The sequence below is a fragment of the Aquarana catesbeiana genome, linkage group LG05 (assembly GCF_042186555.1).
Source record: "Aquarana catesbeiana isolate 2022-GZ linkage group LG05, ASM4218655v1, whole genome shotgun sequence".
Lineage (NCBI taxonomy): Eukaryota > Metazoa > Chordata > Amphibia > Anura > Ranidae > Aquarana > Aquarana catesbeiana.
In genome coordinates, this window is record NC_133328.1 from 567,630,150 (window position 1) to 567,653,546 (window position 23,397).

At 42.1% G+C, this 23,397-nt stretch overlaps 1 protein-coding gene across 1 annotated transcript in view; it reads left to right on the forward strand.

The window, feature by feature from the left end:
* LOC141145365 (RING finger protein 151-like) overlaps positions 1–23,397 on the forward strand; it is a 65,768-nt gene that overhangs the window by 19,471 nt on the left and 22,900 nt on the right. The gene's annotated exons all lie outside the window — the stretch shown is intronic.

Sequence of the window (23,397 nt, forward strand, 5' to 3'; positions counted from 1 at the left end):
CAAAATTTTATAACAGAAATGAAGAAAAAACTTTTTTTTTTTTCAAAATTTTTGGTCTTTTTTTAATTGTTTAGCAAAAAATAAAAACTTGAGGTGCTCAAATGCCACCAAAAAGAAAGCTCTATTTGTGAGAGCAAAATGATAAATAATTAGTTTGGGTACAGTGTTGCATGACTTTTTTAAGACCCAGTACAAGGACTGATACTTTTTTTCAAGTACTCGCCGATAGCGATTACCGATACTTTTTATTAATGTCATGTGACAGTGGCACCAATATGCAGCACTGATGGGCACTGATGAGGCATGGACTGTGTCAGTATTTTTTTTACAATGTATTTTTTAAATAATTTTTTACAATTTTGTTTTTACAGTGCTTTCTAATTTTTGAGTGGATGATGTCAGTGTTTTTCTATTTATTTTTAAAATTTAACCATTTTAAATATTTATTGCTTATAATTCTTTATTTTATTTAGTTATTTATTTTTTTTTTTTTCAGCCCTGTTGGGGGGCTTTAGTGAGATGTCAGGGGTCTAAACAGACCCTCGGCATCACCCTTTGAGACAGGCAAAGGGACTGAGGGCACAGATTTTCCAGTCCCTTTCTCTGCAGCCTCAGCTGCACTGAAGATGAATGGACAGGAAACAGCGGCTTCATAAACGGAAACTTCGTAAACACAGTTTACAATGCTCAGTGACAGTTATGAATAGACAGAGTCAGGGATCGATGACTTTATTCAGAAAAGGAAGGAGCCAGTAAATGCTCTCCATCCTGACAGATCCAGGACGAGGGGGGACAGGACGAGCACTGAGTAGGACCCGGGGAGTCCGAGAGGGACCCAATAAGCCTGGGGAGGACACAGGGGACAGTCAGGATGATCGTGGGGGCAGTTACAGGCACTGATCTCCCTGTATAGGAGGAGGAGAAGTGTCTGTCAGGGTGAGTCTATCACAGCCGGATCCCGACTTCATTGTCTCTGATCCTCCATTACGGCTGATGGCTTGTAGTTCTCAATGAATTGCGATCCCACTGGTGAGCAGTGGCAGCCCGTTCATTAGAGGTGCAGGGGCGCCGCCCCCCAATTCCATGCGTCTGGCCCCCTAATCTACATGCAAGGATTACAATAGAGGTTTTTTTTCTTTTGAAGCACGTAATTAGGGCCAGAGCACTGCGACCCGAGCCCACCCAATTTTGTGACAATAGCGATTGAATATTCGCTATTGTCACACTGATTCTCCTCCTGGCCAATCAGGAAGCGGGTTCTGAGACCCGTTTCTCGATTGGCCGAAAGGAGAAGCCATCCTATTGGCCTAGGAGGAGGAGGGAGGAGACACACGGCTGCCATGATGCCGAGGAGATGCAGCGGAAGCCCGACCGACAGAGGGGGGACACGAAGGAGACTGAGAGAAGAAGCCGCCGCCTCCTCCACATGTCAGTCAGGGTGAGTGAGCTGGCGACCAGGCGGAGGATGTGTGGTTATCATACGCGTGTGCAGGCTGGAGGGACGGGGGGGGGGTCTATCAGGTCTGTCACTGCTGATGAGCATCCTCATAGTTCATTGAATCTTCCTGGAGTGGGGTGCAGGCAGACCTTTCTGAGGTACAGGCAGACAGTTACACTGACAGTCTCCAGGAGCCTGACATTGCACCTGTGATCTGCTGATTGCAGTTGCAATGCTTTCCAGGCTCCTAAGAAAAAAAAAAAAAAAAAACACACATTTTTTTACCTGCAAAAAAAAAAAAAAATGTGCATTTGTTATTATTTTTTTTAAAAAAGATGAACTTATCGTTTAAACCAACAAGCAAGTGCTTTTTTTCACCTCTAATTTTAAATATACTAGCTTTTCAAAATAACAAATTGAATAATTTAGAGACTAGAAAAAAACTTTATTATAAAATACCACTTTTTAGTAGGTAAACAATTCATTTTTTTATAGAGGTGTGTATATATTCCCCCCAAAAAAGGGTTAACTGAGGAGGAAAGATGGACACAGTTCTGAAAAACAGACAGTCCCTCCAAATGGGGGACTATTGGAAGCTATGCTGGTACATACAATCTGATATTATTCAAATGTATGGCATTTTTTTACCAATGCTTGTCATTATCTTTTGTCCCTTAGTGCCATCTGGTGGGAATTTTAATTAAGGCAGCATATAGGGGTTGATTTACTAAGGGCAAAAAGACTGTGCACTTTGTAAGGTGCAGTTGCACTCTGCAAGTGCAATTGCTGCAGAACTTCAAGTCCCATGAGGCATTAGAAGACTGACAGCCACAAGCATGACACCCAGAGGCAGAGGCATGATGGGACTTGTAGTTTTGCAACAGCTGGAGGTCGGCTAATTGTATATCCCTGCTCTAGAGCTTAGTAAATGAACAGAAGCTCTGCTGACTTACATCATCCAATCATGTGCAAACAAAAATGCTGTTTTTTTTTTTTTTATTTCCCTTGCATGTGATTGGGTATTCTTTGAAAAGTGAAGCCTTACCTCATTTACTAAGCCTCTTTAATGTCGGAGGTGCGGTGGGGAGCAGAGAGATTACATCATCTCTCACTGCCCGCCCCACATCTCCGCTCTCCTGCCCTCACTAAATGGACCAGTGCTGCCAGCCTGCCACCAATGCAGCCATAATGCACATTTGGTGGCACTGGCTGGCATGGCAAGTGACAATCCACATCAGTTGGCAAGTGACAATCCACATCTAGTGACAGGTGACGTGGCAAGTGGCAATCCACATCTGGTGGCAGGCGACATGGCAAGTTAAAAAGCTGCATCTGGTGACAGGCGACGGTGGCAAGTGACACGCCCAGGGCTCCCACTGATTCTGCATTATGGTGAGTTGAACCACTTCATTATATATTAGAATGTAACAATAGAAACAATGCGCTTCGATCACCCTGACACAATATCAACCATGGTACCATAATGATTGAAACACCAACACCAGCCTTTGCCCGCGAAAATTTGCTTACCACCGGCGTGCCTCCCCCCCCCTCCCGGGCCTGCAAAAAGTTTGGTGACCGCTGCTATGGGCTCTAGCCCCAGATCTTTTGCAGACCTAGCAACGCCCCTGCCTCTGATTATTAACCGCTTCAGCCCCGGAAGGATTTACCCCCTTTCTGACCAGAGCGCTTTTTGCGATTCGGCACTGCGTCGCTTTAACTGACAATTGCGTGGTCGTGCGACGTGGCTCCGAAACAAAATTGACGTCCTTTTTTCCCACAAATAAAGCTTTCTTTTGGTGGTATTTGATCATCGCTGCGATTTTTATTTTTTGCGCCATAAACAAAATAAGAGCGACAATTTTGAAAAAAACGCATTATTTTTTACATTTTGCTATAATAATTTTCCCCAAAAAATATATAAAAAAACATTTTTTTTCCTCAGTTTAGGCCGATCCGTATTCTTCTACATATTTTTGGCAAAAAAAATTCGCAATAAGCGTTTATTGATTTGTTTGCGCAAAAGTTATAGCGTTTACAAAATAGGGAATAGTTTTATGGCATTTTTATGAATAATTTTTTTTTACTAGTAATGGCGGCGATCAGCGATTTTTATTGTGACTGCGACCTTATGGCGGACATGTCGGACATTTTTGGGACCATTGTCATTTATACAGCAATCAGTGCTATAAAAATGCATTGATTCCTGTGTAAATGACACTGGCAGTGAAGGAGTTAACCACTAGGGGGCGGGGAGGGGTAAAATCAGTACTAGGGGCGTGTTTCTAACTGTAGGGGGGATGGGCTGTGTGTGTCACTACCCTGATCACTGCTCCCGATGACAGGGAGCAGAGATCGAGTGACACTGTCACTAGGCAGAACGGGAAGATGCTGTTTACATCAGCATCTCCCCGTTTGTCCTCTCCATGAGGGGTATCCCCGCGGCAATCGAGTCCGCGGGACCCGCGACCCGACACACAGAGCTCGCGGCAGGCTCGCGCGCGTGCACACGGCGGCAAATTCAAAGTAACGTACGGGTACATAACTTTGCACAGCCATGCCATTCTGCCGACGTACATGTACAGGAGGCGGTCGGGAACCGGTTAAAAGTCAACAGCTACACTTTTTGTAGCTGCTGACTTTTAAATGGGTGGATCTCCGCTTTAAATAGGTTGAGAAAAAGACACACAGCAAACATGTTCGGCCTCTAAAAACTCTTGCAGCTTCAGGACTCATGCACACAGCTGTCCGGGGCTGCAGAATGTAAACATTGGCTGTATTCCCTGCCCAGGAGCTGTAGGTGCTGCATAGAGCTGCTCACAGACATGAATGGCTGTACACAGCTGTATCCGGATATGTGCTGAAACTTGCTTAAACCCCAACATGCGTACAGATGAAAAACTCAGAACGCAGTCCGTATTTGGGGGTTTTGGGTTTGTATGAATGTGCAGGTTTACACAGTTACTGGTGTACATCCTGCAGCTGTATGCAGCACCTGTGGCTCTCAGGTGGGGATTCCCAAACGTTCCATTCTATGGCCCTAGGTGGTGGGGTGCTTGAGCCCTCAGTCAACAGAAAGGCAAAACAAACAATTAGAAAAGTTCAGTTTGATCTTTTCTAATTGTTTGTTTTGCCTTTCTGTTGAGTTGTGTTAATGCTTTATAAACATTTTTTTTTATTATTTATTTATTTTTTATTTTAAAGAAGGTGGAGTTGGGCTATAAGAAGCAAAGTAGAGTGATTGTGAATGAACTGTTTGCTCCCTCTAGTGGTTAATCTACAAACAGCTATATTTAAAGTGGTTCTAACAGCAGGGGTTTCTTTTTTATTACCACTTGCCTACTGGGTACTTTTACCCCCTTCCTGCCCAGGCCAATTTTAGCTTCCAGTGTTGTCACTCTTTGACAATTGCGTGGTCATGCAACACTGTACCCAAATTACATTTTTATATTATTTTTCACAAAAATAGATCTTTATTTTGGGGATATTTAATTAGTGGGAATGCTTTAGCAGTCCCACTATTGTTATTCGATTTTATTTATTTTTATTCCGTACATTTTTTGGTTCTGCGTAACTTCTGCATACTTTTAGCTATTAAAACCATTCAACTATTAAAATGTTCGTCTCTTTCAGCTGATGATGGGACTTTTTCAACTTTTTTTCTACCATTTATACTTTTTAAAATATTAAGCTTTTTAACACTTTTTTTTAACATTGAAGTCAATGGGAGCATGCTTCAGATCCTTAAAATCTTCTTCCGCTCCCAAAAGTTTCGGCTCCTTCATACTTTCGCCTACAGACGCCAAACAAACTTTAAAATGTTCACAAAATATTCAGCTATCTGGCTATATCTTTTCAGTTTGATATCTTTTACAGTTTTTGTGAAAAAGCTTTTTGTTTAGTGGTAATTTCAGGAAATTTTAGCCATTAATCAGAGTGTACTGTGTTGCTTTTGTTGCCATGGTTACCAAAGCTTCTGTTATACACAGGGGGGAGGTGGCTGGAGCATTTCAGCTGTGATTACAGAGCCCGGGGGAGGGGACAGACACACCATGTACTGATTTATAATAGAGGAATATGATGGGGCAGTTTTGATGGGGCAATTATGATGGGGCAGTTTTGATGGTGGCAATATGATGGGGCAGTTTTGATGGGACAATTCTGATGCGGCAGTTTTGATGGTGGCAATAAGATGGGGCAGTTTTGATAGGGCAATTCTGATGGGGCAGGTTTGATGGTGGCAATATGATGGGGCAGTTTTGATGGGGACAATTTTAATGGAGCAGTTTTAAAGGTGGCAATATGATGGGGCAGTTTTGATGGGGGCATTTTTGATGGTGGCAATATGATGGGGCAGTTTTGATAGGGCAATTCTGATGGGGCAGTTTTGATGGTGGCAATATGATGGGGCAGTTTTGATGGGGACAATTTTAATGGAGCAGTTTTAAAGGTGGCAATATGATGGGGCAGTTTTGATGGGGGCATTTTTGATGGTGGCAATATGATGGGGCAGTTTTGATGGGGACAATTTTGATGGGGCAATTCTGATGTGGTAGTTTTTTAATGGCAATATGATGGGGGCAGTTTTGCTGGGGTCCGTTTTAGCAATTCAGCATTCCCACGCATTTTCCCCAGGAAATGCATTTTCTAGTTACTACTGGGTTTTTTATTTTTTGATAAAAAAAGAAAACAAAAAAAAGACAGAAAATTGTGAAAAAAACCCACCATTTCATAGCTTGTTATAAAATTTTGCAAAAAGGTAATTCTCCTTTATTGATGTGTGCTGATGAGGCTGCATAGATGAGCCGGCACTGATGGGCACTGATAGGTGGCACTGATGGGCACTGATAAGGTGGCACCGATGGGCACTGATGAGGCGGCAGTGGTGGGCACTGATAGGTGGCACTGATGGGCACTGATGGGTTGTCCTGATAGGTGGGACTCAAGGGCACTGATAGGTAGCACTGATGGACACTGATAGGCAATGGTAGGTGACACTGATAGGCAGCACTGATAGGTGGCACTGATAATGAGGCACTGATTGGCAGCACTGATGGGCACTGATAGGTGGCACTGGTGGGCACTGATAGGCAGCACTTATATGCACTGGTAGGTGGCACTGGCAGGTGGCACTGGTGGGCACTGTTTTGCAGCAGTGGGTGTCCGTTTTGCGGAACGGATGTTCCTCTGACAGATGCCGGTAATCGGCTTTTTTTTTTTTCCATACGCTGTCAGAGTGAGGGGGGAAAAAAAGCCGTTCTACGACCTTCTGTTTACATCATGTGATCAGCTGTCATTGTCTGACAGCTGATCACGTGGTAAGGGGCCAGGATCGGCCCCTTACTCCGATCTGTGATCAGCCGAGTCTCATTGACTCGCTGATCACAGGGCGCGCAGGCAGCTCATGCACTAGAGGACGTCTATGGACGCCCTCCGGCAATTTAGGCCCACGCTGTAGCCATCTTTCGGCTATAGCGAGGGCAGGAAGAGGTTAAAGTGGTTGTAAAGGCTCCAGTTTTTTACCTACATGTATTATATGCATGAAGGTAAAAAACCTTCTCTGTGTAGCAGCCCCCCTAATACTTGCCTGAGCCCCATTGCGAATCCAGTGATGTGCACAAGAGCCTTGGCTGTCTGGGGACTCTCCTTCATTGGATGAGACAGCAGCGGGAGCCATTGGCCAATGAGGAGAGAGAGAGGGGGTGGGGCTGTGCCTCCTTGGGTGCCTCCATTCGAAGCTGCTTGCTCAGGGGGCACTCGGCAGGAGGGAGGGACCAGGAGTGCTGGCGGGGGACCCGAGAAGAGGAGGATCTGGGCTGCTCTATGTAAAACCATTACACAGAGCAGGCAAGTATAACATGTTTGTTATGTTTCTTTTTTTTTTTTAAATGCCTTTAATATCACTTTAATGCATTTTCATTAAAGTAAAAAACCTTCTGGGCACAGCCTCCCTGCATACTTACCTGAGCCCGATTATGCATGTCCCATTTAGGACAGCCTATTAATTTCAACGGGCTGCCCTATGCACAAAAAGGATGTGCTTGACCTTACTTTTTTTTACAGTGGTTGTAAAGACTGAAGGTTATTTACCTTCATGCATTCTATGCATGAAGGTAAAAAAAAACTTCAGTGTGCAGCTCCGCCCCCCCCCCCCCCCCCCCCAATACTTACCTAACCCCGATCTCGATCCAGTGATATGCACGAGACCCGAGGCTCTGCCAGGTCTCTCCTTCCTGATTGGCTGAGATGCAGCAGCAAGAGCCAATGCTCCCACTGCTGTCAATCAAATCACAGCCAGTGAGGCGAGAGTTGGGGGCAGGGCTCTCTGTGTCTTATGGACTCAGAGAGCCGGTTCGGGAGCGAGCACGCAGAGTTCCCCCACAACAAGCACCTTGCTATGGGGGCACTCGTCAGGGGAAGGGCCCAGACAGCCGGTGGGGGGCCCGGAGAAGAGTAGGATCGGGGCTACTCTGTGCAAAAGTATAACATATTTGTTATTTTTTTAAACCACTTCTATACAGGGCACTTTCTGCCCAGACCAATGTTCAGCTTTCAGTGCTCTCACACTTTGAATGCCAATTACTCCGTACCCAAACAAAATTTTTTTTTTTTTTCACACTGTTTCAGCTGTTTTTTTTGTTTGTTGCGATATAAATGAAAAAAAGAGTGTACATTTAAAAAAAAAACACACTTTTTTTAGTTTCTATTATAAAACTTTGCAAATAAGTAATTTTTGTTCATAAATTTGGGCCAAAATTTATACTGCTACATATCTTTGGTAAAAATAACCTAAATTAGTGGATATTATTTAGTCTGTGTGAAAGTTATAAAGTCTACAAGCTATGGTGCCAGTCATTGAAAATTGATCACACCTGATGCACTGACGGCATATCTCATTTCTTGAGGCCCCGAAATGTCAAGAAAGTACAAATACCCTTCAAATCACCCCTTTTTGGAAAGTAGACAGTCCAAGGTATTTAGTAAGAGGAATGGTGAGTTTTTTGAAGTTGTAATTTCTTTTCCACAATTCTTGGGAAAATTAGTAAATTAATTTTACTTATTTTTTTACACAAAATTGCCATAATACCAAGTTATTTCTCGCACACAGTATATGCATACTTCAAATTACACCCCAAAATATATTTTGATACTCCTACCGAGTATGGCGATACCACATGTGTGAGACTTTTTAACAGCCTGGCCACATATAGAGGCCCAACATACAGGGAGCACCGTCAGGCGTTTTGGGAGCATAAATACACATATAATTTCCTAACGACCTATCACACTTTTAAAGGCCCTGAAGCACCAGGACAATGAAAACACCCACAAAATGACCCAATTTTGGAAAGCAAACACCCCAACGTATATTCTATGAGGCATAATGAGTCTTTTGAACGTGCTGTTTTTTTTCCACAAGTTTTTGGAAATATTTTTTTCTTTTACACAAAGTTGTCAATTAATAAGATATTTCTAACACATAGCATGTATATAGCAAAAATGACACCCCAAAATACATTCTTCTACTCATCCCAAGTATGGCGATACCACGTGTGAGACTTTTACACATCCTGGCCACATACAGAGGTCCAACAAGCAGGGAGCACCATCAGGTGTTCTAGGAGCATAAATTACATATCTAATTTCCTGACAACCTATCACACTTTTGAAGGTCCTGGAGCACCAGGACAGTGAAATTACCCACAAAATGACCCCATTTTGGAAAGCAAACACCCCAACGTATATTCTATGAGGCATGGGCTACAGATAGGTACTCAGGTACTCTGATGGGCTGCAGACAGGTACTCGAGTATTCTGATGAGCAGGTGACAGGTACTCGGTTACTCAGATGGGCTGGTGACAGGTCTTCTTTACTACTGGGAGCAATCAGTGTGTATTGGTGTGTACTGTAGGCGGTAACTAGCTGTTACCGCAACCTCCTCCTCACACACGATCGGTGTGTGAGAAGGAGAACCCGGTAACAGCTAGTTACTGTGGCTCGTTTACACTCTGTGACCGGCTGTGATTTGACACATCTGTTTCTTGGCTCTTTACCCCGATCGGGGATGGGCTGTGTCAGCGTGACATGCCTTATCCCCGATCGCTGCTCTGCGTGCCCCTGGGAGCGCGCACAAGCAGGGTGCATGAAGACAGTGCATGTGACCGGCTTTGATTGGACACAGCTGGTCATGTGGTAAAGAGCCATTTTTATTGGCTCTTTACACTGATCGGGAATGGGCTATGTCCAGAGGGACACGCCTCATCCCCGATCACCACACTGCACGGCCCCCGGGGGCGCGCGAGAGCGGGCAGACGTCATATGACGCCTGTCCAGGGAGAGACAGTGTTCCTGCCGGCGTCATTTTACTATGACCCAGTAAGTAGGTGGTTAAATAAAAAAAGTTTCCTTTAGAATCACTTTGACTTTGTTACCATGCATTGTGGTCCATGAAAACCAGGTAAGTTAGCAAGGTATGTTAGGGTGTAATTAAGATTTAATGACACTGCTGTGTGCAGAAATGTTTTTTGTGCGTTGCAGGAACACGCGTGATTTTGTACACATTCTCACAAATGGGAACCCAGCTTTGGACAACTTCACTGCTTCTATAGAAAACCCTATAGTAAGGATCAATTGCTCCACATTAGCTGGTAACTACATCGATCAGTGGGAAGTTATTTACTGCTTGTTAGGAATATTAAAGCTTATCTAAACCCAAAAGCAAATATTTTATGTTTTGCCATTTAAAGTGGTTATAAAGGCAGAAGGTTTTATACCTTAATGCATTCTCTGCATTAGGGTGAATAACCTTCAGTGTTCAGGGCCCCTCCCCCAATCTCAATCCAGCGCTGTGCAGTAAAAGAGCATTTTGCTGACCCCCCACCATCCCCCTCCCCCTACAACCGCAGTCCATGGTGCACCCTGTATATGAAAAATTCAGTAAAAAAAAAAAAAAACACGCAGGAAATTAAATTTTTGGGTAAATAAATTTATTTTATTACACAATATTTTGGTAAATATAAACAATGAGGTTGTACCAAGTAAATTAATACCAAAAATGTCAAACCTTAAAATTGTGTATGCTTGTAAACCGGCAAAAAACTTCAGTACCCTGTATTTTTTCATTGACAATGCTTTAAAAGCAGTTATGCAGGAGCTCTGGTGCTAACATTGTTGCTCTCACTCCAGCATGTGCGGTGATGTGTGACATGTGTAGAGTGTCTTCGTACGTAGGCGCCCCAATGCATGTGTTTTTGTGTGGGTGTGTGTGGGGTCCAAAATGTTTTTTTTTTAAATTTATCTCCTTAACTGTTTAAAATGTTTTTTTTATTTTTTTTTATTTTGACGTGACTTTTTTGCAGTCACATAGGGGACTACTAGCCCCCTATGTGATAGTATATATGTGGCAGGTGCTCTCTATGGGACATCTGGGGTCTATTAGACTAGGCTGACCAGACATCCCCAGTTTCCAGGACAGTCCCCGGACTGAGCAGGCTCTCCCCACTCCAAATTTGTCCCCCCTTTTGTCCCCGGATTCAGAGGCAGCGCCAGTGGAATATCAACAGGGGGAGCGGTGGGGGAGGTCTTCCCCGGGTGCCACACATTGGGGCGTGTCAGGACAGTGCCACCGTGTAGGATGCCCCATCAGTGTTGCCAACCTTCTGTGTGAATACAGAGATGGCTGCATCTGTCACAGGCCTGAGTGTCTGTGTTCTGTTCTCACGGAGCACAGACAGCACAGCTCCCCCCTTCCACATGAATGGTAGAGGCGGGATATCGGCTCCGCTTCTTCTCGCCCCCTCCCTCCCTGTGTCCGCCCACACTCCGGCAGCCCTTGTGCTGTGTGTGAATAGGATGTGAAGTTTATGGAGCAGCGATAGCCACATTGTACACCTGAAGCCGCTTTGACCGGACTCTCCCCCTCCTGCTTCCTTCCCTCTCTCTCCCCCCCTTTCCTTAACTGCAGCCAAAGAGCTTTGTTTTTTTCAGCCTATAACAGTACTTTGTCCTCTGTGTTTTCAAGTGGTATTTAGGGGATTAAACAGGCAGTAAGGAAATATCACCTCCTCACTGCATGTCAAATGCCTCTGAAAAGTGACCTAAGCATGGCTCCCTTTTCAGTGGAGTATTTTATGACCGTCTCCTGTATAATATCCGCAGTCTCTAATTGTCTCCTGTATAATATCCGCAGTCTCTGATTGTCTCCTGTATAATATCCGCAGTCTCTGATTGTCTCCTGTATAATATCCGCAGTCTCTAATTGTCTCCTGTATAATATCCGCAGTCTCTGATTGTCTCCTGTATAATATCCGCAGTCTCTGATTGTCTCCTGTATAATATCCGCAGTGACCGTCTTCTGTAGAATGCCTGCAGTCTCTGACCATCTTCTGTAGTATGTAGTATGACCATCTTCTCTGACCATCTTCTGTAGTATGCCTGCAGTCTCTGACCATCTTCTGTAGTATGTAGTATGACCATCTTCTCTGATCATCTCCTGTAGTATGTCTGCAGTCTCTGATCATCTCCTGTACTATGTCTGCAGTCTCTGACTATCACTCTTTACGAAACGCTCTCCTGAACCTTGCACTCTGCACGTAGCATCCTCCTGAACCCTTCACATAGCATCCTCTTGAGCCCTTCATGTAGCATCCTCCTGAACCCTGCACCCTACAGGTAGCCTCCTCCTGAGCCCTTTACGTAGCATCCTCCTGAGCGTCACAGCCAGCAGTAGCTACAGTGAGCTCCGTCCCTACACAGACATGCAAAGTTTTTCTTTTGGAACTTAGAGAGCGTTCAGCTTGACCTTATATCCCTGTGGAGATATCAGGCTTAGTTAACTCTTTATTGCGGAGTGCATCATCAAAGGAGTGTTCACGTGGTAGATCGGTGACGGTATTCAGGATAAGAATGCTTTAAATACCTGATGGGACATGGCACCGTACACTTATTTAAGGACTTTTGCATGGACTTTTATGGCACTCATTTATTTGTGTTTGATGTTTTTAGCCCACTAAATGCTATCATATTGCACTGAATGTCTTTGGATATTTTGCTAGCGCTGTTAATGCTGCTATTTTTATGCTTATTTCTTTTTTATATTTTGTACTTTTATAATAGCTGCTATAGTGCTTCATTCTTAAATCCTTGGCGCGCTGGGATCAGTTACACATTTTTTGTTACTGATATTTTCTAATAATAATAATAATAATAAAATGTAAAATATGTACATCAAGTTTACATTTTATTGTTATTATTATATATATAGGGGGTTTCAAAACTATTTGCACATTGCAGTTCTGTGATATTTCTTACCTTTTGTAGAGAGGGTGACACCATCACTACTATGTTCTAATACACAGATTGATTTGCGTCTCTGTAATACTTTTGTATGTAAGGGGTTTTACCATTATTTGCTCTGCAAATTCTCAAAATATTTTTGCAGAGGGGGTGACACCATCACTACTATTATGTAATACATTGATTGATTTGAGCTGGAGGTTAGGTTAGGTTTTACCATTGCACTTATAAGTCCATGTGTAGAATTGTATAAAGGAAGTGTAAGGTTGTGCTGCATTTTTTGGCTTTTTATTGGTATAGAGAGGCCAGGACATACTGATCACCATTGTATGCCATGATGAAACATGGTGTACAGTAGTGCGCCGCATTAGCACCCTCACTTTTACCTCAAGCCCCACCATAGCACTCAATAAAAACATTGTCTGGAGCCGCCCCTGCCTGGATTGGATTTGAATTTTAGGGCCCCATCCCGCCCTCCAAGTTTTTTCTCTGTCTTCTGTTCATAAGGCCCCTTTCACACTGAGGCGCTTCTAAACTGTCAGTAAAACGCTGAGCACTTTTGAAGAGCTTTCCATTCATTTCAATGGAGAGGGGCGTTTTTTCACCACCCTGCCAGCGCACTGCCCCAGTGTGAAAGCATTCAGTGATTTTAGTTGAAATCGTTTTTCATGAGTTTTTCAAGGTGCTTTTTTTAGCGTGAAAGCGCCTGAAAAGCACCTCAGTGTGAAAGGGGTCTAACATTTGGTAGTCATATCCCAAAAAATTCTAAGAAGTATCTTTTTTTTTTTTTTTTTTTTTTTTTACTGTTTTCCAATTAAAAAATAAATAAATATTTCCCTGGATTTCATTTTAAAAATCTGGTCACCTTATATTAGACCCTGGATGTCTCCTCTGTACTCCACTGCAGCTGATGGAACACACATCATGTTCCATCAGCCACTTCCCTGGACACTAATCTCGGAGAATGACAGCGCCGGTCCAGGAATGACAGCACTGGTGACGTGTCATACATGTCACTTCCTGGTCTGGGCACAGGAGGGGGCCTCAGTGGACGGATGTTTGTTGAGTTTCCGCCGCCCTTGCCAGTGACATCTTTCCGGTGCCTGCAGATGGAACAGCGGAACGCAGTACACATGACAAGGTCTGATGGGGGCTGGGTGTTTCTCCATCTGTGGGGCTGCGATGTGCGGCAGTCCATTCCTCCCCCTCACTTGACGTGGGGGCGGGGTCCGGCCTCCTGCGCATCAACGTCATGCATTGACGCCACGCATGAGGTGTCACTGATGTCTCCGACGCTCTATTACCATTTGTGGCTGTGGGCAGGACAGGTGAGAGCACGCTGTATGGCGGCTCCGCCGTGCGCAGTGGGGTTCTCTCTTCCCGCCTCCCTCGTGCTGTATGGCCAATTAGGCATGACGTTGATGGGGCCCCGCCTCGGACGGGGAGTACAAGGTGACCTGGGATGTTTGGTGGTTCATTTGCTTGCTTCATTCACAAGACAGCACATGTAGACCTGAGCCGGCTTACACATAACATGTATAGAACCACAATGGGACTATTTCTTCCTCCATTTACATTCTACCGTGAGTTCTGTTTTTTGGCACGTTTTATTTCGGTTTCATCACACATTCACTCTCATGTTATCCCCCTGTGGGAATACATAGAGACATTTTTACACTCGTATGCCCTGTACACACGATCGCATATTCCGACAACAAAATCCATGTTTTTTTTTTCCGACGAATGTTGGCTCAGACTTGTCTTGTATACACACGGTCACACAAATGTCGGAAATTCCGAACGTCAAGACTGCGGTGACGTACAACACGTATGACAAGCCAAGAAAAATAAAGTTCAATAGCCAGTGCGGCTCTTCTGCTTGATTCCGAGCATGCATGGAACTTTGTGCGTCGGGATTGTGTACACACGATCGGAATTTACGAGAATGGATTTAGTTGTCTGAAAATTTGAGATCCAGATCTCAAATTTTGTGTGACAGAAATTCAGATGGAAAATGTCCGATGGAGCCTACACACAGTCGGAATCTCTGACAACAAGCTCCCATCGAACATTTTCCGTCAGAAAATCTGACCGTGTGCAAGAGGCATTATACTTCCACACCTTCACTAACCAACACCTTATCATTGATATTCTCCCACTTATTTCTCACAGATCACGATGCACGTTACCTGCACACACACCACATTGGATCACGCTATGACCACCTTGCGGTCCCTTGTCTGCTTTCCCCGGTCCTTGGGGGGTTCCATGTCTCAGCCCCGTGGGAGATATCCCACCCAATATCCCCACTCTCCTACACAGACATCGGGTCCAGCCTTGAGGCTGTGCAGTAAGTTATTAATGTATTCTATTGTCCCTATTTCATTGAAATATATATTGCTGAAATCTTCTTTTTCCAGAGGACATCTTTAACTATCAATATCTATTTTTCTTTACACTCCTGATGAATGGCTGGAATGCCAAGAAACGCGTTGAGTGCTACCAGATGTCAAGCGATATTTGGTTATATTATTCATATTAATATTTTTTTCATGTATATTGTTTATACCTATTCGCCAATTGTATTGTATGTTATGAGCAGTATTTTTTGTAAGTCATGTGACTATCTATATACTTGATATAAAGCTTCTCTTTAGAATGTGGTATGAACTTGTATATGCAACAATAAATCTTGCATTGTAATTTTATTTATGTATTGATCCTATTTTGACATGGCGTGCCTCATATAAAGTCCCAGCTTGCTTTCCTTTCCCACATGACGAGGGAGCGGCAGATTGGCAGTTGTGGAAGTGATCGGCGGCCGGGAGTGTGTTAAAAAACACATGTCTGCAGCACAGTTAAAAATCTGAATTCCCAGAAAAATGTACTGCCCCCCCTTTTCCTATCATTGCGCCCTGAGGTGGCTGCCTAAGAAGCCTTATGGTGGTGCTGGCCCTGGATGTAGGAGAGCTTACAGGTTCAGGTCTGGTCACTGGCCTGCACTATTCAATGGGAATAAGATACACCTGTGGTCAAATCCAAATGTCATATATATATATATATATATATATATATATATATATATATATATATCTATAGATATATATATATATATATATATCTCAGGTGATAAAGGGGTGTGACCACATGTTAACACTGAAAATTCTGAATGAACACTTTGCACACTGCTATACACCCTTTCTAATACACTTTGCATAAGAACAGGGATTTTTAGTTCACATACACATTGCAATGTATGTTTAAGCTGGCCAACTGCGTCAAAGTAATCCCTCTCTGGCCAGTCCCTACTCTAATCATTCACACCTTTTAAACATGTCTTTGGGTGTAGGAGGAAACCGGAGTGCCCAGCGAAAAACCCCCTCAGGCACAGGGAGAACATGCAAACTCCATGCAGGTAATATCCTGGTTGGAATAGGAAACCAAGGACCCAGTGCTGCAAGGCATGAGTGCTAACCACTATGCCACTGTGCTGCCCGTACCAAACACACACACACCGCAAACACACACACACACCGCAAACACACACACACCGCAAACACAACAAACACACTATCTATGAAATCTGTCCAGCAGTTGTATCTGTGGGGAGAGAAGAAACATGTATTAAGGATTTCATAAAAGAAATATAAATAACCAGCAAAATAAATGTTCTAAATAATTTTACCAGCTAACAAAACAATCACTGTCACCCAACAGTGCTCAAGGAGGCAGTTTTGGGAGAAAAGACACAAATCGGAATTAGCCAAGTAACCCTCTGCCGTCACAGTGGACAGGTTCTTGTCTCTTGCATTCATGTCCTGATTCAGCCACAGCAGCTAATGAATTATCCAATAAAATATTTTCTTTTTTTGTTTTCCATAGAGCAGGGAAAGCTTAGAACCTCTGTTAGGTTTTATTGCTTCCTGGGAAACGAATGGGTTCTACACATGTCCTCGGTGACACCAGGAACTTCACTCGTACCTCCACCGTACCGCCACCATTTACCAACAATTGAGGTATCAATATTAGTGAATTAGCCCTGTAAGAGCTTTAAAGCCTTTGGCAGCTAAGCAGACAATCCAAATCAGTTGGCGGACATGATTCTGAGCAAATACAAAGCTAATGTTCATTTTGTAACTACCCAAACTTCCTTTACAGAGTAGAAGGCTTTATTTATCTGATTCACCAATTGATTGATAGATTTTATCCATCTAATCGCTCTGTAACAAGGACCTGCATTATAGCAAACCTCATAGATTACATTCACTATAACGGGATTCGGTGTCATTAGGCTCTATTCACAAAGCTATCACACAAGGATAAGGATCCCTATTTTTCAATAAGTGATCATTTTGTTAGTTGTAAAGAAAACTATTGTAATGGGGGAAATCTATCCTTCTATCAGGCATGGCTTACCTACTGCTGCTGAAATTGTTCCCTTATTCATCTCTGGTGGGTGTATGAATTCGTAAAGTTAGTGCTTCACGATCAAAGTCCATCCTAACTGGTGGCTGTAGAGATGATAATAGTCCAGGGATGATAACCGCCATCCGTCCATAATTTGGTAGATCAAACGCGGACTGTAGGTGAGAGAAGAAAAGTTAGATTTATCAAAGGGTTTCGTAAAGAAAATGCTCTTAATGAACAAAATCATTTCTAAATGTTTTTGCCAGATATTAAAAAACAATCACTTGTACTCAGAAATAGTATAAGTTATAGAAAAGATTAACCGATGTAGGACACTTACCCATATATGATGATTGACCCCGTCCCGGCAGAGTGGACATGTTCTGCTCTGTTCCATCCACCTGGTGATGCAGTCGTTGTGGAATTGGTGGGAACAGGGTAGTCTAGAAGATTTGTCTTCCTCTTCTATTTCCAGTAAACAGACGCTGCATTCAGGCAGCTCATCGCTGTGCTGGTTACAAGGAGGTGGAGTCTGGGCACTCCCCGGTTCTGCCTGGTTCTGGTCCACCGTAGAGCTGTTTCTGTCAGTGTTCTGGACGCTTCTGGAACTCTGGAGCTCTTGTTCTTCAGGCCAACGGGCCCATATTAAAGTTTTGGATTCTCTGATATGATGTATGGGAGAATCTTGGCCTGCAAAAGCAATGATGTTTAGTACATTGGAGATGCTTCCCTCCTGTCTAATGCTAAAGGCACATTCCAAATCTTATTTCTTTACTTTTAACCTTTTTTTTATTTGTGTAAAGTCACAGCGGTGACCTTAGGACATTATCCTCAGTAGCAGGAGAATGTCCAGGCAGAATGTCCTTCTATTATTTTCTGTATGTTATTAAATATATTTTGTATACAATATGGAGAATATACCCCCCTCTGTAACTGCTGCTACAGATGTTTAGAGCAAGGAACTCCAGGGCAGGATAAACACAGGACAATTATCTGCAATTCTAACCTAATTTTCATAATAAATATGTTCATCAGCAGATGATATACTCATTTTTATATCTATATAGAGGATGCATTGATCCCCATGTGTGTGGCGTTTTATTTCTTCTTGTGGAACCAGTAGTGAGAATTCTACTCACTCCTCTTCACTTAGATATCAATTTTGTGTGGACTAGCCCTTTAACAGCTGCATGTTGTCTGGCAGCTAAGTAGACAATTTGAATAAAGCAGCAGACATGATTCTTATGCCCCGGTACTACATATTTTTTTTCATTCAACCCAGCAGGTTGAATAAAAAAAAACAAAAAACTGAGATTGCCGTACCAACACAAGCGACATTGGTGAGGCGACCTCCCCCGCTGTGCTATTGTATTCTGACATGAGGACTCCACCTCCCCCACCGGCAGAATACACTGATCAGCTGATTGGCTGTGAGGGCTATTGGATGCTGGTTTTTCCAGAATGTCCCTTCGACAAAAGCCAGTCTAATGATCTGTAGGACAGACTGCTGTACACACTGACCAAATGTCGGCCGGTTCCTGCTGTATGATGACAAAGCTATTCTTCATTTTGTAACCAACCCAAGCTTCCTTCACACAGCAGAAGGCTTTTTTTCCCGCTAACCCAACAAAAATTGTATTAATATTTTACCTGGCAGTCCTTGTATAGTTGGCTCTCTGTTGTCAAATCCAATGGAAAATGAGGCCCGGCTGGCCCAGAGTGAGCCAGGGATCATCAACTTCAGGGTTCCATAATCCTCTATGACAATTGTACGCTGTATGTGAAAAGAGAGAAATGACATTTATTAAGCGTTTCCCAAAGGTAAAATTCTAAATCAACTAAATAAGTTTATATCATTTTATCCAGCTAATAAAAACAATCACCTTTAAAATGTGGGAGAAAAAAAAAACAGATGTAAGACACTTACCGTCATATACCAAGGGAACCTTTCCTGGCAGATGGGACAGGTGGAATCCCTCTCTTGAGCCCATCTGAAGATGCAAAGGGCATGAAACTGGTGGGAACAGGATAGTCTGCGGATCTCTGCTCCCTCTTCCAATTGCTGTTGGCAGATTCTGCAAGTAGGATGCTCCTCCCTCTGCTGATCATGAAGATGGGGGCTCTGGATGCTCCCCGGATCTGGCTGGTTCCGATCGACCTCAGGCGGCGTATATTCCATTAGAACGTCAGGGTCCTGATGTCTCTGGCGCAGCTGATCTTCAGTCATGTTCGATGACTGCGTTCTGTATCTCTGGATGATGCGATGGTGACATCTCCGGTGAAACCGATTTTCAGTCTCTCTGTCCCGCAGTGGGGATCTTGATCTTCTCCTTTGAAGTATTGGAGAATATTGCCCTGCAATAACGTTAAACAAGATAATAACAATTAAAAGACAAATTCCAAATAATGTTCTTTAAACTTCTTTTTTTTCAATCCTGTTGCAAGGTAAAGCAGTGCTAAACAGGAGCAGTGAGATGAATCATGAAAGAGATTTATTACAAGGTCACAACCTGAGTCCTAAACTCCTACTTTGGCTGCACTTGCGACTGCAGTAATCCTGACCCTGATCACTTCTTAATTCTGTGTATGTTTTTAGTGAAAATCTGTCTTATCTTCAGTAATAAATCTATCTGTGAACTTTGCAAACTGTTGCACTTGGCTGCCCAGGAATATAGTCACACAAGTCAGTATACCAGTCGCAGAGACTTTGCTGAAAGAGATGTAGCCTGATTTGTGACTATTTGTGTTCCTAATTTATTTGATAAATGTCCCCCAATGCATATAATATTCAAAACAGAGAATAAACCCCCCTAATAAACACCCCTCTGTAACTGCTGCCATAGAAGCGTGAAGGGAGAAGCTCCAGTGTAGGGACTCTCCTGCAGAATCCCTAATACAGGACACACATGTGCCAATCTTCTATAATTCTAACCAGATTTCCATCATAAATACGATCACCAGTAATATATATATATATATATGAATCTCTATCTATATGAGAGGTATGTTAGGAGGATGTGTTTATCTGTATTGTTAGCAGAGGTTCCTTGAGATCTAAATGTTATTTCAAGGCTTCCTCTGGGGCAAAAATGTTGAGAATTGCAGATTTAAACTAGAAAAGCTACAATTTCTGGGGAAATTGTGTGAAGTGTTCTTGCCTCCACCAGTAGTCTACAAGCATTATCAAGCCTAGCAGATGAAGGTATGACCACATACATTTGGGGGGTCTCAGCATCTTGACGTAGAATGGAGGTGAAGTTTGATGATAATCAGTGTTTACATTCACTGTTTCCTAGCAACGCTCATGCCCTGTTTATGCTTCACAACCACTGCTCAATACACAATACACAGGATCATGATAGCTGTAATAACTGTGCAGTACTTCAAATGACCATATTTTAAAAACTATAAATCCTACAGCGAAGATCTTTATATTGTGAGAATCACAAGACCCAGACCTAGATTTTGATGCATAGTATGTCTCTGAAATATTAAAAATGAAGACACAGTCGCAGTTTAGATGTTGCCCTTTAAATTTGAAGTGGCTAGAGTGGCGTTTCAATGAATGTCAATGGATGGCGTGAGTTGCAAACAAATGGTCATTATGAAAACTATCAGGACTATGGCTTAGCCGTGGACATGTTTAGTGACAGCAGGGATAGCTGAACGTTTTGATATAAGATTTGTGTAGGTGGGCTTGAAAATGAGGGAGTGGCGGCAGTTTAGAAATCATGTCCTGATTTTTCAGCTTTTGTGACCTCCCACTCTAGTTTTGAACATTTCCCCATTCATTCCTATGGGACCAATTTCGCCGCAAAAACAATGATATTCCATGAACCATCCGGTGAAACGTTCCACAAAGTAATAGCACACCAATCGGGAACAATCCGCATGTTTCAGTTTATTACTTGTCTATGTAGTGTAAAAATTGTGGGTGGAGTTAGGGTGGTAAATTTGGCTATAATAATAATAATATGTATGTAAGATAACAGTAAGTGGTCTTGCTAAGCAAGAACACTTAAATATGAAATAATGAATTATTTTACCTATGTGATTGCTCTGTAACAAGAATCTGCATATCTTATATGAAAGATTACATCCATAATACGTGGCTCCATTAGCCATAGGCTCCATTCACAAAGCTAACACACCAGGATGTTTTCCAAGGATTGGCAGTTATTTTCTGCTGAGCCATCCAGTGAGATTTGAAAATAAAAACCGTTACATGTCTAAAAATAGATCTCCTTCTGCTTGTGTTAAAACCGAGTGAAATGAGCCTCTGAAGAAATCCATTCTTCCCACTAGTTTTACAGATATAAACTCCTATTTCCTATAAATTAGATCTGATTGAAAACTCATTACTGACTTTCTCTTTCATGAGAATAACTATTTTCATTTTGGGAATCATCAAATCTAAAAACTACTATTAGAAAATGAATTAAAAGTACATTTTGATAAGTGAAAATGATAGTATTGAAATGGATCACATGACTTACCATATGGAAATGGGTATCTCTGCCTTTCTAATGGCCTTTCACGGTTGTAGCGTCGTGAATAGCTTCTATTTTCTCTTGACATCTTGGTAATATTAGATGTCGATGCCTATTTGATGTTAATGTATATATATATGTGAATAATTTCACTAAAGACAATAACAATCTGAAAATCGCAGGACAAACACCTCAGCAATGCTTTCAGTGTGGCTCCTACTAGGCATCTGATGAGCACTGCACTGGCTGGCTTTTTTATACCTGCAGGTGATGACATCACAGAGGACTTTCCAACTGACAGTTTTTTTTTTTTTTTTTTTCAACCAACTTTATGAAACTGTAAAAATGAACATTTTTTTTTTAACAGAGATTTTTCAAATTTGAATTTTGAATAGGCTCATTTCAAACAACTAACATTATTATAGTAAAGAATTTTCTATTTTATTTTTTTTTAACGGCACCAGTTTTTTTTTTTATGGCAACAGTTTGCGCAGAGCCTTACAAAATAAAAAGGAGATGGTTACAGTTGCAATACAATTAGGGATAAGAGGGTTACACAAACGGATCATTATTTTCTAAAAAAATAACCGTTATTTGCATTTTAGATTTGAAATTGGCAGTCTAAAAATAGAGAGTCTTATCTTTGTGCTAAAACTGTGTGAATTGAGGCTCATCAATGACCTGTAAAGATATTCTGACCACTAGATGAAGGGCCTGTGTCAATGGGATTTAGTTTGTTTACAAGTCTATCGGAATACAAAACATGCCTAACGGCTGTTCACACTTATGAGGATACAAAATGCAAGAAAAACTCATATGGAAGCACTTGCGTTTACCTGGGTTTTTTTAAACTCATATTGCATTTAGCTGCTTTTTTTTCCTGTGAATTTTCTGACTATTTTGTCATAATTTCCTTTTCCAAAAAGAAATAAAAATTACAATAAAATTGTTATTAGTAGACACAAACACAACATACCTTACAATATCCCTGCTAAATCTGAAAGATAAAGCTGCATTGAGTTAAATAAAGCTGCATATGTGAGTGACGTCATGGGGCTCATTCACATGGGTGCTGTAGCCTAATGGCAACATTCACAGAATGCCTGATTTTTTTTCAATGAATACAAGGTGATCTCTGATTAGAAGAGGTGAAAAGGAAGGTTAGTTAGAAAAATACAAGACGTTCTGTAAATGTATGCATGGGGCAGTTGCTCAACACAGGACCCGGAAGATTGTGACTATCACTGTAATCGTGCCAGATACTATAAAGATCGTCAGCTTCCACAGCAGTCTGTCAGGTATGAAATATGCATACTTTAACTACTTAAGGACCGGGCCTCTTTTTTAGATGATCAGTTTTTTTTGCTAGAAAATTACTTAGAACCCCCAAACATTATACATTTTTTTTTCTAACACCCTGGAGAATAAAATGGCGATTGTTGCAATACTTTCTGTCACACCATATTTGCACAGAGGTCTTACAAGCGCACTTTTTAAAAAAAAATACACTTTTTTGAATTAAAAAATAAGACAACAGTAATGTTAGCCCAATTTTTTTAAAATTTAAAGTTAGCCCAATTTTTTTTTAATGTAAACATCCCTTGTAATAGAAAAAAAGCATGACAGGATCTATTAAATATGAGATCTAGGGTCAAAAAGACCTCAGATCTCATATTTACACTAAAATGCAATAAAAAAAAAAATTGTCATTTAAAAAAATGAAAAAAAAAATGTCCCTTTAAGAGCTATGGGCGGAAGTGACGTTT